Here is an 18,187-nt window from a genome sequence, read left to right on the forward strand (position 1 = left end):
TGGAATCAAGATTGCTGGGAGAAATATCAATAACCTCAGATATGCAGATGACACCACCTTTATGGCAGAAAGTGAGGAAGAACTAAAGAGCCTCTTGATGAAAGTGAGATAGGAGAGTGAAAAAGTTGGCTTAAAGCTTAACATTCAGAAAACGAAGATCATGGCATCCGGTCCCATCACTTCATGGCAAATATATGGGGAAACAGTGGAAACAGTGGCTGACTTTATTTTTTGGGGGGCTCCAAAATCACTGCAGATGGTGATTGCAGCCATGAAATTAAAAGATGCTTACTCCTTGGAAGGAAAGTTATGACCAACCTAGACAGCATATTAAAAAGCAGAGACATTATTTTGTCCACAAAAGTCCATCTAGTCAAAGCTATGGTTTTTCCAGTAGTCATGTATGGATGTGAGAGTTGGACTATAAAGAAAGCTAAGCACTGAAGAATTGATGCTTTTGAACTGTGGTGTTGGAAAAGACTCTTGAGAGTCCCTTGGACTGCAAGGAGATCCAGCCAGTCCATCATAAAGGCGATCAGTCCTGGGTGTTCACTGGAAGGACTGATGTTGAAGCTGAAACTCCAATACTTTGGCCACCTGATGTGAAGATCTGACTCACTGGAAAAGACCCTGATGCTGGGAACGATTGAGGGCAGGAGGAGAAGGGGATAACAGAGGATGAGATGGCTGGATGGCATCACTGACTCAATGGACATGAGTTTGTGTCAACTCTATTAGTTGATGATGGATAGGGAGGCCTGGAGTGCCATGGTTCATGGGGTTGCAAAGAATTGGATGACTGAGCGACTGAACTGAATGTAGTATTCCTGAAACTAAGACAATGTTATCTGTCAGTTATATCTCAACAAAAATCGTAAAAGAAGAAAGATTCATGTGGACTAGAGATAGATACATCAGTTAGAATTAATGTTAACTTAAAGGAGCCATAGGTAGTTACATATAGAAATGTTTATACAAAGTCACATACACACATATATTTGTTCTGCCCACTGAGAAGGCCAGTAATCAATGAGCACAACTAGAGTCCAGATTTTGGTTTCTAATATCTTTCTCTAAGAGTAACCAGGGCTCCTTGAAGACATGGCTGATTCTAGGATTGGGGCAGGAGATATGCAAATGAACCAGAAGCATCTTGTAGAGCCAGAAAATAAGGAAGTCAATAAACAAAAACAAAACAAAATGATGACTCATTGGTGGGGCATCATTTGTCCAGTATGTCAAAGGGACACAGGAGTGAACTGAAAGAACCCCCAGTGGCTAAAGCTGGAACAATCTGAGTGACAAATTAAAGTAACATTGGGTCATAACCCAAAGTTCCCTTTTCCAGGGGATCTTCCCAACCCAGGGCTGGAGTCTCCAGCACTGCAGCAGACCCTTTACCATCTGAGCCACCAGGGCAGCCTTATCCAGGAGCCTCCAGATCACAATGCATTAATAAATGGGAGAAGAAGCCATTTTCCTGTGCACAAGAATTCCAAATAAATTATGTAGATATTCCACCCTACAGGAGCATAACTCCCCATACCTTAAATGTGCATAGTAATTTCCTTCCAAAGAATACAGTATGGAAAGATGGGAGGGAAAAGGAATAACTTTACTGATAAATACTACCTCAGCCAGATGATCATGGTCAACATCAACTGTATAAATCATGTTGATAGTGTGCACACTTGATACAGTGTGCTGAAAATGGCATTTTATGTCTGTGATCTTTCTCCCCCAAACCCATTACCTCAGTCTAATCATGAGAAAGCACCAGACTGGTTCTTATAAAGGGGCATTCCACAAAATCCCTGACCAGCTCTAGTAAAATTGTCCAAGTCATCTAAAACAAGGAAAGTCTGAGAAACTGTCAGTGTAAAGGAGCCTCAGGAGATATGACGACTAAATGTAATGTGGTGTCCTAGATGGGATCCAGGCGTAGATAAAGGACAGTAGGTAAAGCTAAAGAATTTGAGCAAAGTATGGACTTTAGGTAATAATAACAATGTATTATTCTTAGCGCATTAGTTGTGGCACGTGTAACATCCTAATGTAAGATGCTAATAATATGGGGAAACTGGATGTGGGAGGTAGATGGGAACTTTCAGTACTATCTGATCAATTCTTCTGTAAATCTAAAACTGTTCTGAAAAGAAGCTCTGTCAATTAAAAATTAAACCAATGGATTCTATATCTAACCATGATCTTATCCAGGCTATAGGAAAGAACAAGTTGACATGGCTTCAAGTTAGAAGACTGTGGAGTTCAAGTCTTCTTTGCCATTAACTCTCCTGTGACCTTGTAATGGTCATTTGATCTCTCTAGATCTCAGTTGATTTATTTATAAATGGTAGTAATATTATTGTATTCGCCAGGGTTCTTCAGAGAAAGAGAACCAATAGAATGTACTATATATACGTATCTATAGAACTGCTGCTGCTGCTCAGTCGCTCAGTCATGTCTGACTCTTTGCGACCCTATGTACTATAACCCACCAGGCTTTTCTGTCCATGGGATTTTCCTGGCAAGAATAACAAAGTGGGTTGCCATTTCCTCCAGGGGATCTTCCTGACCCAGAGATTGAACCTGAGTGTCCTTCATTTTATTCATTGCCAGGGGATTCTTAACCACTGAGCCACTGGGGAAGTCCTCCATACAGATACAGATACATATACACATACACACACATATACACATACACACACACATACACACAGTACATCCTATTGGCTGTATACATGTCATATTATAAGGAATTGGCTTACATAATTATGGAGGCTGTCAAGTCCCAAGGTCTTTAGATTGAGACCCAGGTAGAGACCCAGGAGAGCTGATGGTGTAGTTTCATTCTGAAGCCCAGCAGGCTCAAACCCAGGAAGAACCAATGTTTCAGTTCAAATCTGGAGGCAGGAAAAAGCTGATGTCTCACTTTGAAAGCAGTTAGACTGGAGGCAGGCCCTCTTATTCAGGGTAAGATTTTTCTTCTATTCAGGCCTTCAACTGATTGGCTGAGGTCTACCCACATTAGGGAGAACAATCTGCTTTACTTAGTCTACTGATTTAAATGTTCATCTCAGACAAAATCACCCTACTTTGAAAGAGACATCAAAATAATGTTTGACCAAATATCTGGGCACTATTCTTGCCTAGGAAATCCCACAGACAAAGGAGACTGGTGGCTACAGTCCATGGGGTTGCACAAGAGTTGGACACAACTTAGTGACTAAACAACAACATGCAAAGAGCACTCTGATGTACTCAAGAATTACAAGGCCTTTGGCCCTGCCTGCCCTGTCTAATTGCCTATGTCTCTCTCTGCTTCTGGTCACATTGTTTTCTTTTCAGATTTTGTTCTTTCCAGTTCAAACCCTGTATTTTGCTCTTAAGTTCCTGCTTGTTCATGGCCTTGGTGCATCAGGACTGACATCAGCTTACCCACTTTGTGGCTATTCACACAGTCCATGGACTAGGTTCTTAGCCACTCTCTGGGTCCCCTGACTCCCTGCCCAGTTCATGTTTATTTCATGTGGTCCCATCTCTGACCAGTACCCTCCTAGCCAATATTTTGTCAGGCTCCTTGTTCCTTGAACATCCACACGTGCCCTTTTTATTTTGCCAGGAGTCCATCGTGCCCTTTTCCCCCTGGAGGGCAGACTGGAAGAAAAGGAAGGAAATGAAACATGGGATCAGTTGGCCTCACTGTAGCAATTCGTCTGTGATGCTGGTGTCTCAGGTCACTCATTCCCTCAGGACCCTCTGTAGCAGAGTACACAGAACTCACTCTGATGTCTGATGTCCTGGCTGGATGTGCAGGTGAGGGAGCTGCTCCTGTTTCCAAATCTGAAGCCTGCACATAGCTGTTCTCATTACAAAATAATTCCCTTCCCACTGGCTGCTCTGTTTTTCAAGTAGGAAAAAATTGTCCCCCTAAATGGCTGACATTTGTTACTCTCCCTCTCAGATTGCATGCTTAGCTATGTCCTCAGCTCAGCTTCATTTGGGTCTCAGCAGGATCCTGGAACCAGTGGAGATTAACAGTGTGACTAATGTTGGTGTCTAATCAGTGACTAGCTTCCCAGTGGCCATGCCTCCAAGTCTTCCCTTGAAGCTTGTGAGTCCAGCTCATTTTAGACCCCAGCCAGCTGCTCACATCTCTCCTAGCAGCTGCTGAGCATGCAAATGAGAGCTTTTTCGGGAAAATAGTTCTATGACTACTATGGACCTCCACTCTTATCGCAGAGAGGAAATGCTTATCTCTGAGTCATAATTCAAATGAGAGAGCTGCATAATGTCTCACTCCTTTAAACTACAGGGAATCAGTGTCTGTCCTTCTGAAAGTTCTGCTCTTCTGCCTGAACGTAAATGATGCCAAAGTAGGGAATGTCTAATGATGCTTGTCACTAACAGGACACTAACAGGACGCTCAGCATCCTCACCAGGCAGGGCAGCCAGTAGGCGCCTCAGATATTTCAGATACTGTTGTCCCTTGAGATCTCCTTGAGGTTCCCTACATTAATTAGTCTATTCCTGACATTCACATCAGATAAATATCAGGAGGGAACACTCGGGTAAAAGAGGGTTTTGAAACTGTCTCCCATGAATGAGAAAATTAGGGTGAAAATGCCCACCTGCTATCTTTTGTGGGTGAACTGGACTCTTTATGCAAAGATTATAAGGATGGCTGCTTTTCTGCAGAATATTTTTCAGCCTGAAGGCTAGATAGCAATTTGCAGGGATTTGAAAAACCTATGATTATGGCTAGTTTGCTGATCTGTTTTTTTTTTTTTTTCTGTGCCTTTCAGAAGTATTGTGACTGCCTATACTTGGAAAACAATAGTTCTCAGGAAGCTCTACACTACTCCAATTGTTTTATGTATGAATGTTGGTTTAAAAGTGAAGTTATACACAACCATGTGTTAAATAGAGAGCTAGTGGGAAGCTGCTGTATAGCACAGGGAGCTCAGCTCACGGCTCTGTGATGACCTAGAGAGGTGGGATGGAGGGATGGGAAGGAGGTCTAAGAGGGAGGGGATATATGAATATCTATAACTGATTCATGTGCAGCAGAAATTAACACAACAACATAGTAAAGCAATTATACGCCAATTTAAAAATAAACAAAAAGTGAAGTTATGACTCATGTTTGGGGGCGGTGGGGCCAAATTTTATTATTTCAAGTCACTGCTACAAGCTTTTATATGGAATGTCACTATCAGTGATGACCCATTTCCAAGAGCGCCATCATGGAGAGGGGCTGTGATATGGGTTAAGAACAAATTCCAAGTTCAGGGATGTGTATGAAGGTATTTCTCTTGGGGAAGAACTTTTAGGAGGAGGAGGAGAAAAATGGAAAGCTATATAAAATGATGAGGGACAAAACTTTATTTTTAGAAATTGAGATATAATTGACATGTAAAATTGTATTAGTTTCATGTATACAGCATGATGATTTGGTATTTCTACATACTGTGAAATGATCGCCACAGTCCATCTAGTTCTCATCCATCTGCACACATAGCTATCGTTTTTTCTTATGATGAAAACTTTTAAGATTGACTTCCTTAAGCAAATGCATTTTTGGAATTCTCTTCCTGGGGTGCATTCTGAAGTTGTTGGAAAGCTGAAAGTGAACCTACCATTGGAAAGTTGAAAACGAACTGGGGTAGGGTCTAGGGGTAAGCAGCCATGGAGTAGCCTGTAGTTCAGGTGAACCAACCCCTTCTCATACCCTATTTGCATAGGCAGCTTACCAGGTAAAGGTGACTCTGAACTTTGGTCCCAAAGCCTTAGCAAGTGTTTACAAAGCAGGGATTTCTCCTGGTTGCCTCAGACCTTTAGAGAGAAGTTGCCTCTGGCCATGGTAGGTGATAAATGAAACCTTAGAAACATCAGGATCTTGGGCCTCAGCCAGTGGAGGCTTACTATTTTTTTTTTTTAATTGAAGGATAATTGCTTTACAGAATTGTGTTGTTTTCTCTCAAACCACAACATGAATCAGCCATAGGTATACATATGTCCCCTCCCTCTTAAACCTCCCTCCTATCCTCCTCCCTATCCAACCCCTCTAGGTCCTAACCCTGTTTCTATTTAACATCTCCTAATAACGTAGATACATGTGCCAAGTTACAGGATAAGGTTCTGATGCTGAGAACCTTGAAACTAACACAACATAGTACATTACAATTCAATAAAAATTTTTATTTACATTTACTGGTTTTCCACTTAACCAAGCATCCTTCCTTACTGTCTTCCTGCCTGAACCTTTGACCTCTTAATACAGTGAATGGACATGCTTGATCTACATACCTCGACAGGTTGACAAAACAGTTTTCATATTTAAAACTCGTGAAGTATTACACACTTTGTCTACATGTCATATTTAGGAGCTCAGCTATTTTCAATGAAAGGTGTACTTAGCTGTGGGCTGAGACCTACAGTCTACCCTGTGGAGTGGCTGCAAGTCACCTAATGTTATATTGGGTTCACTAGTGTATTAATGACCGTGTACTATTATTTAATTCAATCCCAAGTTTCATGTCATTAAGGAATGAGAGACAGGGAAACAAATTTGTGGAACTAATTATTTAAAAGGTACACATGTTGAAAATAATTTATTGGAAACAAAAACTTTTCAATTAAAGCATAATGTATGATGTGTTAGTTTTAAGTGTACAGCAAAGTGTTAGATATATATGCTGCTAAGTCGCTTCACTCGTGTCCGACTCTGTGCGACCCCATAGACGGCAGCCCACCAGGCTCCGCCGTCCCTGGGATTCTCCAGGCAAGAACCCTGGAGTGGGCTGCCATTTCCTACCAGGCTCCTCTGTCCATGGGATTTGCCAGGCTTAGGAGTCGGACACGACTGAGCGACTTCACTTTCACTTTTCACCTTTATGCACTGGAGAACGAAATGGCAACCCACTCCAGGGTTCTTGCCTGGAGGATCCCAAGGACGGTGGAGCCTGGTGGGCTGCCGTCTACGGGGTCGCACAGAGTCGGACACAACTGAAGCAACTTAGCAGCAGCAGCATATATATCAGATCAGATCAGATCAGATCAGTCGCTCAGTTGTGTCCGACTCTTTGCAACCCCATGAATTGCAACACGCCAGGCCTCCCTGTCCATCACCAACTCCCGGAGTTCACTCAGACTCACGTCCATCGAGTCAGTGATGCCATCCAGCCATCTCATCCTCTGTCGTCCCCTTCTCCTCCTGCCCCCAATCCCTCCCAGCATCAGAGTCTTTTCCAATGAGTCAACTCTTCACATGAGGTGGCCAAAGTACTGGAGTTTCAGCTTTAGCATCATTCCTTCCAAAGAAATCCCAGGGCTGATCTCCTTCAGAATGGACTGGTTGGATCTCCTTGCAGTCCAAGGGACTCTCAAGAGTCTTCTCCAACACCACAGTTCAAAAGCATCAATTCTTCGGCGCTCAGCCTTCTTCACAGTCCTACACATATATACACACCTTCAGTTCAGTTCAGTTCAGTTCAGTCGATCAGTCGTGTCCGACTCTTTGTGACCCCGTGAACTGCAGCACGCCAGGCCTCCCTATCCATCACCAACTCCCGGAGTCCATCCAAACCCAAGTCCATTGAGTCGGTGATGCCATCCAACCATTTCATCCTCTGTCGTCCCCTCCTCCTCCCATCCTCAATCTTTCCCAGCATCAAGGTCTTTTCAAATGAGTCAGCTCTTCACATCAGGTGGCCAAGTATTGGAGTTTCAGCTTCAACATCAGTCCCTCCAATGAACACCCAGGACTGATCTCCTTTAGAATGGACTGGTTGGATCTCCTTGCAGTCCAAGGGATTCTCAAGAGTCTTCTCCAACACCACAGTTCAAAAACATCAATTCTTCTCTAGTTGCTCAGAGATCCAGGTTCAGTCCCTGAGTTAGGAAGATCCCTGGAGAAAGGAATGCCTACCCACTCCCATGTACTTGCCAGGAGAATTCCATGGACAGAGGAGCCTGGCGGACTACAGACAAAGGGTTGCAAACAGTCCGACATGAGTGAGTGACTAACATACAGTCACACACACACACACACGTTTCTTTTTTTCAGATTCTTTTCCAAAATATAAAATATTATAAGATAATAATTCCCTGGGCTATACGGTAGGTCTCTGTTGGTTAAAATAAAAAAAAATAATTTTTTGAAGTTTTGGATATAGAAAATGGAGTCTTAGATGATTGACTCATGGCTTGATGTAGTTGTGAGGAGCATTTGGGAGGAGAAGGTTATCAACAACATATCTGCCATGTTCCTTTAAAATGTTCTATGGATCCTTTCTTGTGCAGGATGGGTCACAGGTCTGACCATTTTATTTTTTATTTTGAGTCTTAATGATGTACTTAGTTAAGAAGACATCTTAACTAGAAGACATGCTGAGGTGACATTCTCGAGTGCTCTTTTGGACAAACTCACCAGCTCTTCCTTCGTAGTTCTTACACCTAACCTACTGATTAATTTGGGTCTTGTTCTTTTCCATGGCCTTGGAGGAGGTGCTGGTAATAAGTGTGACTCTCTAGAAGAGCAACAGAACAGGGGAGGAGGAGAAAGAACCAGATATTAGATGATTTACTCCCAGATGCTTCAAAATATTGACAGTATATTGCATTCCTGTCCTTTGCCAAGATAGAAATGAGCCTGACTTCACTGACGCAAGCCTCAGTAAATCTTCCTCATGCTCAGGCAGCCATCATTAAGCACTTCTGGTCTGCCATAGGCTTTGAAGACCCACTTCCAGCCAGACCAAGGAGACACTGGGTTTTATCCTACTCCTAAAGTCCACAGGGAAGCCTGGTGGGCTGCTGTCTATGGGGTCGCACAGAGTCGGACACGACTGAAGTGACTTAGCAGCAGCAGCAGCAGCAAAGTCCATGAGCCATTTGACCTCAGTTGTTTCTGTTACTTTCTAAGCTCGTTTCTTGTTCAGATGCTAACCAGCTGTCTACCAGGACTATTCTTGGTGTCACTTGTCCTGACATCTGGATGATGGAATTCTTCATCAGCTCAGCCATGTGTGTTCTCAAATGTGGACTGGTTGAGTCGGCTGCTCTAGGAACTGGTCACAGGCTGGTCCTCATTTCAGGGTTTCTGGGCTCTGTTTGAGGCCATTTCCCACTGCTCTATTTTCAGAGATTGGCGTGAAGACATGGTAGATTTGGAAGACTTGGTTGCTTTAGAATTTCAATTTTCACTTTTTAATGAGGTGGCACAGCTGTGGAGTTAGATTAGCTATTGGAATTTTATGGTGTGTGAGATTTGAGATGTCAAGGGAAGGGAGGAGGAAACACAAAATAATTAGTTACAAATTCATCCTCTTAACTTTGTCCTCAGAGGATCTGTAAAGTTCACACTGGCAGCTACCTTCAGTGCTGTGGGAACTAGGTTCCATCCAGCTGCTGTCCCTGTCTTGGGGTGGGCCTCTGGCCGGCCAGTTGTCATCTTTGAGTCTTCATTTTCTACTAATGGGGATTTTGAGCTTAGGAACATTAGGATTTTAGCTTTGGTAACCCTTGCCTAGGAGCTTGTTGAACCCACTAAAATTAGATATATAAGTATGGATGTTGGATGAATTTTTTTGGAGGAAGAGTATCCAAAACCTTCATCTAATTCTAAAGGATCTGTGACTGGAATAATATTATGAGAGACTGTATTGGATGGTTTCCATAGCCCATTCTAACCTGGATGTCCCTGGATTCTGGAATGCTTTATAACAAAAAGAAGTGGACGTCAGGCTCAGTTCCTGCCCACTGCCTGTGACGGAGCATCATCTAACTACTTTCATCCATGCTGAACTCTGCTTATCTCCTATAGGCTTTAATTAAATCATTCAATTATTCATTCATCCACTCATTCATTAAATATCTACTAGAAAGCCAATTAACAAATATTGATTGAGCACCTTCTCCATGTCAGGCAGTGTCAAAATGAAGCCCAACTGCTCAAATCAGGCATAATGAGCCTGAAAGCATTTTTGGAATCCCTCCTATACTTCCAGTACTACTGAAACTGGTGGGTTTTAATTTTGGCTGAATATTGGGGATCATTAAAGCTCTTACATCTTAGCCTTAGCCTAGACCCATTAAATCAGAATTCCTACGGGTTAGAGCTCAGGCAGTAGGGTTTTTAAAAAGTTGCCCCCATGGTCCAGTTGATTCCAAAGTGTAGCCAAGGTTGAGAACTGGTAATTGGGCTGGTGTTCCCTGGCCTGGAAATGACGTGAGTGGGCTAAGAAAGACCAGTAGCATGATTGTTTATAATTGTCAAATTGATTGGCATAAACTCCAAACCATGGTTTCAAGTCCTTAGAAAATCTGGCCCCTCTCCACATTTTTTCATTCATTCCACAAGAATTACTGTATGTCCAAGTTGTGCCAACCAATGATCTAGGCAGTCAGGATAGAATGAGGATAAGTCAGATAAGTTCTTTACTGTCTGGAATTTACATTCCAATGAAAGAGGCAAACCATTAGCATGTAAACACATTTATTGATAAGAGAGTCTCAGTGGTGGTGGTTATTGTTTAGTCACTAAATTGTGAGTGACTCTTTTTGACCCCATGAACATAAAACAGTTATAAAACTTGTGTAGGAAACACGTTAGGTTAGTGGTCCCAAGAGTGATAGGATGGTGGAAGGTTAATTTAGGTTGACATGTCAGGAAAGGGCTCTCTGGAGAGATAAACTTGAAGCTGAGGTTTCAATGCTTAAAAGGAGTAAGCTTTATGAAAACTAGGGGAGGAAGGACTCTAGGCAGTGATAAAAGCATGTGCGAAGCTCTTGGGGTAGTAAAATGGAGATGAAATCTGAAGGTGGTCTTTTGCCCTGGTGATTTAGAGCCTTGCAAGCATGGTTTGGGTTTCCTTTGAAATGCCCTGAAGAGAACTTGCCCTGAGGCCCCACTTTAGAATTGGGCATTTATTAAGTATTATTAGGTACAGGCAGTCCTCATATTATACAGTACTACATGGTCAAATCTCAGTTCCCACTGAATCCTGCAAAGCAAGGACAAGATTCCTATGTGTACAAGCTCCATGTAACATGGTACCATGCAAAGTGAGGACAACTGTATCATGCATAATCCTATAATTATTTTTATGCTAGTCTTGTTTTCTTAATTTAATTGAGAGATCATTTGGCAAGGTGATGAGCCATTGAGCTGGTGGATTATTGCTCCCAGCTATTCACTCCCTTTGTGTGATTAGCTTACACCTTCCATGGGAGAAGTAGAAAGCCTTGCCTAATTTACTTTGGGCTTGGTCACATGACTTACCTTGGCCAGTGGGATAAGTAGACTGGACATTTGCTATGTTCAAGCAGAGTCAGTAAATGTGTGTTCTGCTTAGCCTCCCTCTACTGCTTTGCAATTCCTGCCCACTGCATGTCCCAGGAGGAGCTCCTCATTCATCTTGGTCCTACAGGGAGGAGATACACATGGCTGAGCTAAGTGGAGCTAAGGCAAGCCCAGCAGAGTCAATCAGAGTTGTAGTCAACCCACAGCCCTTAAGTAACATGAGCAAGAAATAAACATTCAACACAGTAAGCTGCTAGTAAGTGGGAGGTGTCTGTTTCTGAAGTGAAAACTGACTAATATAGCCTAGGTGGTACTGAAAACGCAGGACTCATGAAACAGTCCTGAAATATTTAATGACTGATTTAATGCAATCAGGAGCATGGTTCCTGAAGTCAGATTGCTTGGGTTTAAATACCAGCTCTGACACACAATCTGTGAGATCATGAGCAAGTTACTCAACCTCACTATGCCTCAGTTTCTCCATCTGTAAAATTGAGATAATAGTAGTACCAACCACAAAGGTTTTTGTAATGATTAAATTAGTTCATATATGAAGTGAAGTGAAGTGAAGTCACTCAGTCGTGTCCGACTCTTTGGGACCCCATGGACTGTAACCTACCAGGTTCCTCTGTCCATGGAATTTTCCAGGCAAGAGTACTGGACTGCGTTGCAATTTCCTTCTCCAGGGGATCTTCCCAACTGAGGGATCGAACCCAGGTCTCCCGCATTGTAGGCAGATGCTTTACCATCTGAGCCACCAGAGAAGTCCATATATATGACCGTACATATATGTCTAAAGTGCTAGTGCTTTTTAACATACATGAAGGACTTAGACAAAAACACTGATTTTAAAAGATACATGCACCCTGATGTGCACAGAAGCATTATTTGTAATTGCCAAAATATGTAAGCAACCTAAGTATCCATCAACATATGACTGGATTAAGAAGATGGGGTATGTATATATGTGTACACACACACACACACACACAATGGAGTACTATTTGACCATAAAAAATAATGAAATTTTGCTATTTTCAGAAACATGGATGGACTTGGGGGGCATTATGCTTAGTGAAATAAGTCAGACAGAGAAAGACAGATGCTGTCTGATATCACTTCTGCTGCTGCTGCTGCTAAATCCCTTTAGTCTTGTCCAACTCTGTGTGACCCCATAGACGGCAGCCACCAGGCTCCCCCATCCCTGGGATTCTCCAGGCAAGAACCCACTCCAGGCAAGGAGTGGGTTGCCATTTCCTTCTCCAATGCAGGAAAGTGAAAAGTGAAAGTGAAGTCACTCAGTGGAATCTAAAAACTACTTTGAATATAACAAAGAAGCTGACTCACAGATTCAGAGAACAAACAAGTGTTTACCAGTGGGGAAAAAAAGGGAGGAGGGGCAACACAGAGGTAGGGGAATAATTGGTACAAACTATTAGATATAAAATGTGCTACAAGGATGTATTGTACAACATGGGGAATATAGACCATATTTTGTAACAACTATAAACGGACTATAATCCTAAAAATTGTTATTACTATATTGCACATCTGTAACATATAAAATTGTACAACTATGCCTCAATTACAAAAAAAAAAGGGAATTAAAAAATATGTAAATGAAGTGCTTAAAATTGTGCCATGGTACATAGTATTTGCTGCTATTGTTATTATTCAATATTTAGCCTAGCTTAATTTTGACAATACAGTCATCTTTATTATACATTTAAGTTTTTTCTTTCATTTTATGCATTATTTAAGTGACTTCTTACCAACCACAGTTCATTTTATTAAGTCGATTTTGTGTTGAGTATCTAAGAACTTCTCTGTGAATGTAATATTCCCCTGTATTCAGTGAACCTGTTTTTATTCTCATTTCAGGTCAAAGATGAAAAGTTTCAGCAGAACCACATTTTATACATAATACATGTCTTCTACATGATGCTTTAGCAAGTGAGAAAGGATTTTTGTTAAGTAGAAAATAATTAATTAAAAAGAAACACAGAGTGAAATGAATGTCAAGCAATGGAGGAGATTCCAATATTGGAAACTGGAATCATGACAGAGGAAGAGATGCTCATATTTAATAAAAGTGATGGACATGTGCTTAAAGCCAAAGAGCAAAAACAAGAATCAAACTTGCAATTTCATTTCAGAGAAAAGTCAAAAGCTTGTAAATCACGAAGTCTGTCAGTACAAAATTTACTTTAATTTCTCTTTCTTGCTTTATTGGTGATGCCTATTCACTCAAGCTTCTATTGTATAATGTACCCCTTTTTGTACAGCTCGCTGTGCCTCAGTTAAGCTTTACTAGCCAGCCCACCCTAAAGCCTAATGCAAGCTAAAGGTTTTTCTTTTATTCCTTTATCTTTATTGGGCACCAAACTTAAGCCATCTATCAGGACTTTATACTCAGTTCCTGAATAGCCATTTGTTACCTGAAACTCTTCCCCAGTTTCCCAGAGTGTTCAAAATATTCACTGCCCCTTGAAATACTTTTACATCCAAAAATACAGACCTTTCAGCCAGAACTGATACTGCCACAATATAACTATTGATTGCCTGAGTTTTTATTTTTGAAACATCATCAGACAGTGGATGTGAACAGAAATAGGAAAGTCATCCAACTTAACCAGGTTTATCTCTGTGATAAGGATGTTCAGCAGCAGAGAATTGTCCCTGGGCATCAGAAGCCCTGAGAACAGAGGGAGAGTCATTGCTGAGGTTTTATTGCTACAGATCATCTTTGGGTGAGCTGGTGATGATAAAGAAATAATAATAAAACTAGAAACAAAATTTAGAGTTATTGGGAGACAGTCTGATGGACTGGAAACCTCATGGACTTGAGCAGCAGGTTATCTGTGATCTGATGTCACATCTTAGAATAAGTGCATCTTTCCATAAGTATTTTAGGTCTCATTTTCCTCATCCATGAGTCCAAAGCATCCTTTGAGCAAAGAGAAAAAAACATTTTTTCATTCAGGAACCGACTGCCTTGTCCCACACTATTTCATCACCAACAACTCACAAGACATAAACCTCCTATGGGCCGGGATATTGCCTGATTTGTTCATCCCTATTTTCAGTGCCTAGTACAGTACCTGACACACAGTAGACACTCAGGTTAGTTCAAAGAAAGGGGTGTCTTTGTACCGATGAGCTGGTCTCATGGGAGTTCAAGTTCAGGAACAGTTTCTGGCTGGACTTCATGAAGGTGAAATGCCATGAAAATTAAGAATCTGAGGCAGGATTGGGGAGCAGTCCCTTTCACTCTCAGCTAATCTATGCCTCTCTGTGCATTTGCTAATTTCTCTCCTTTCTTTGCATTGCTGCCTCCTAACATACATTTGCATATGGCCGTAAATATTTCCCCAAGCTTGCCTCCTGATCCTCATTGGTGGCTGTCCTGTTGTCTCTGTCTCTCAGTTCCTAAGAGAAGAATCTGCTTAGCTGAGTTCATCTGTTGAACTCAGATATGGTAACCTGCAAACCTGCAATAGGATCTTCTGTTGGGTGACCAGGCTTGGTCTGGTCAGCTGTGGCTGGGGCGAGCAGAAAATGCACACAGGACAATGCATGGCTTTTAGGGGTATGGATGGTTACACAGAGCAGTTTCCTGTTGGGGGCCAGAGTGAGGTACTCCGCCCATGGCAAAGGTCATGAGGAAGGAGGCTCGACATACGCAAAGGCGGGATCGAGCCTCAGGAGTCCCCCTGGAACTCCTCGAGCATCTACCCCCATAACCAGAGCCTGCCTACTTTACTACTTTGTGCTCACCTACACCTCTGACTTTACGGGGGGCTGTCCCCCACCACCTCTTTTGGAGAAGGAGTTAACTTAGAGCTCCAGTTTATAATAATTCCTGGGCGTGATAAGAGTGTTTTAACCTACAAACTCCTCTGAAGGTTCTCTAGCCTGCCTGACAGGCTCGTCCGGCCACATGTGATTGCTCACAGCCTCCCAACCGTGAGAGGCACAAGATGCTTTAAACCCTCTAAAAACGGGTTCTTTAGAGAAGTTAGAAAACTATTAGTATAAGTATAACGGGCTGATTAGAAATTGTATTGGTGAAGGGTTTTTCATTTGTTGAGCCAATGTTTGTTGCTAAGTCTCCACATCCCCTGCCCTTATACACATTAATGAATATATAGAATTAACCTTTGATATTAATCACGTTAGACCTTAGGCTAAGTAAATTCTTTCCTTAACTAAAACCCACTACACCCTCACCCTGTAGGAATGTAACTTTATTTGGGTGGCGTCTGTTTTGAGAATAATCAGCCCTGGAGAAATAAGTGTCCTGATTGACTGACCGCTGTCACAAGGAGAGGGTCGTAAATTGTCAGCAGGCCCCCCTGGCCAGAAGATGATGTAACACCCCTAAGACCTCTGTATACCTTTGTATGAAGCACCTGACTTTGATAAAAGTCAGGACTGCTGTCCCCACGTGACTTTTGCATAACATCTCAGTGTATAAAAGTAGACCATGGAAAATAAAGAATTGGGATCAGTTTCTCGAAATACTGGTCTCCCCATGTCGCTCTCTCTCTCACTCTGGCTGAGTCTCCATCTGGAGCGCGGAACCCGCCATGCTTACTAATTATGCCTGGGCTTCTAAGATCCGACCGGGGAGGCCTCAGTGTCTCCTCTCCTTCGGGAGAACGGAAGGACGCCTGCGGCCTACGTAAGTGGTGCAAGCTTCTTGTCTTGAAGTTTTATTGGTCTCCCGCGTAAACCAAGCTACTCAGCCTCTTTTCTCCACTGAATTTTCCTACTGAGCTATCCTTATTCTATTACTCTTTATATCTTTAATTAATACCTAATTGAAGCTATCGTATCCTGATCCTCGCCTATGCCGTCTCTCCTTCGAATACCCTGGATCAGCCGGGGCTGGTCCCCGGCAGGTGGCGCCCGAGACAGGGATTTTCGAAGGTAAGCTCCCCAAAGCAATCAGAGCCATCAGCCCTATTGCTCCCCGTTCTCGGAACAACTGGGTCAGCAGCCCTCTTGTTCCCCCACGGAGCAGTTTGGGTCACCAGCCCTACTGCTCCTCCCTCGGAACAGTTTGAGCCATCAGCCTACTGTTCCTCCCCCCGGAACAATCTGGGCCATCAGCCCTATTGTTCTTCCAATGTTCGGGACGGCTAGGACCCCACTCAAGGGTGCCGCGGACCCCCCTGTAGGATAGACAGGGCGAGAGGAGTGGGAAGTGTTGAAAGTGTTAAAGAGTTAGAGTTAGAGAGAAAAAATGGTTTCTGAAGTTAAAAGGCCAAAGAAAAGCCTGATCTTTTGATAGCTTAAAGCAAAATCTTTTACTATACTTAACTTTCTGACATGGATAACACTGAAACTAAGAATGGCAACTCTTTATACAAGTAATCTGAAACTGTTAAAGAAGCTACTGTTAATTTAGATACTTGGGTGAAGGTGGAAAAAACAACTAAACACTTATCCTATAAATATGATTAAAAATGTTCTGGATCCTCATCATGAGGCTGTGGGGTGACCTATGGGAGAGGCTATAGTGGTGGATGGTAGTGGGTCTCCACCTTCTCCGCAGATTATATTTTCTGCCATTGACAAGGAAGAGGAGGGACACTGTGCTCTACCTCCCGAGGAGTGAGAGGGCTTACAGGACGCTGCGGCCGGGCGCCCTGGCGAGCCCCCTCTCCCTCTACACAAACCTTTAAAAATTTATCCAACAATTTCTGATTTAAGGCGACTACTCCACCTCCGCTTGCACCTCCCAGGGCCTAAAAATTCCCCAGTTTACATCCAAAGTCTCCCAGAGCATTGCCTAAGGTTGAAAAAGATTAAAAAGTTTTATTTTTAAAGAAAGGAGCTTTTAAAAAATACACAATATACAGAGCCTACTCCTTGCAGAAAAACCCCCTCAGGGGGGCTTCACCCAAGCAAAAAAAAAAAAAAAAAGAAAAAGAAAAAGAAAAAAGAAAAAAGTGAAAAAGAAAAAAGGAAAGAATATAGAGAAAGATCTAAAGATAGAAAAAGAACTAAAGAGTGAAAAGGAGAGAGGAACGGAGGAGGAAGAAATCAGGGAATGCAGCAAGATAGAAAAAGGAAAAAAGGAAGTTAGAAAAAGAGATACAGAGAGAAAGAGAGGGAGGAGGAAAGAAAAAGTTAGAGAGAAAGAGGGTAAAGGAAAAGAAACGAAAGAAAGAGAAGGTAGTAAGAAGGAAGAAGGGAGAATGAAAGAGGGAAACAAGAAGGAAATGATAGAAAGTAAAAGAGAAGAGAAAAGGAAGGAAAAAAGATAGAGTGAGGGAAAGAAAACTTGAGAAAGATTTAAAGAGAAGAAGTAAGAAAAAATCAGCAGAGGAGAGGAGAGGACTTACAGGACACTGTGGCCAGACACCCTGGCGAGCTACCTCCCCCTATGCGCAAACTTTTAAAAAAACTTATCCACCACTTTCTGATTTGGGGCAATAGCCGCCGCCTCCGTTTGCGCCTTCCAGGGCCCAAGAGTTCCCCACTTTGCCCCCAAAGCCTCTCAAAGTGTTGCCTAAGCCTGAAAAAGATAAAAAGTTTTTTAAACAGTGGAGCTTTTAAAACAGACTGCATGCACAATATGCAGAGCGTGCTCCTTGGAGAAAACCCCCTCAGGGGGGTCTCACCCAGGCTAAGAGAAAAACCAAACGGTAAGGGGATTTAGCAACAATATTAACCCTTGACGAGGTTACTCCAATTCCAACGGGAGTGGCTGGCCCCCTACCTGAGGGCATTGTAGGACTTGTGCTAGGGCGTAGCTCGCTTTCTTAAAAAAAAAAAAAAAAAAAAAGAAAGAAAGAAAGAAAGAAAAAGAATAAATAAATAAATAAAAAGAAAAAGAAAAATTTCGGTGGTGCATGGTGTAGTAGATTCTGA

General features: G+C 42.4%; 1 long non-coding RNA gene across 1 annotated transcript in view; it reads left to right on the forward strand.

Annotated features, from left to right (window-relative positions):
- The window catches only part of LOC113905020, a 37,084-nt gene extending 23,228 nt beyond the window's left edge, over positions 1 to 13,856 (forward strand). The window contains exon 3 of the long non-coding RNA XR_003514594.1: positions 13,187 to 13,856. This is a non-coding gene — a long non-coding RNA (uncharacterized LOC113905020). The remainder of the gene's footprint in view (positions 1 to 13,186) is intronic.
- Positions 13,857 to 18,187: the final 4,331 nt, after the last annotated feature.

Source organism: Bos indicus x Bos taurus, chromosome 2 (genome assembly GCF_003369695.1).
Source record: "Bos indicus x Bos taurus breed Angus x Brahman F1 hybrid chromosome 2, Bos_hybrid_MaternalHap_v2.0, whole genome shotgun sequence".
NCBI classification, from domain to species: domain Eukaryota; kingdom Metazoa; phylum Chordata; class Mammalia; order Artiodactyla; family Bovidae; genus Bos; species Bos indicus x Bos taurus.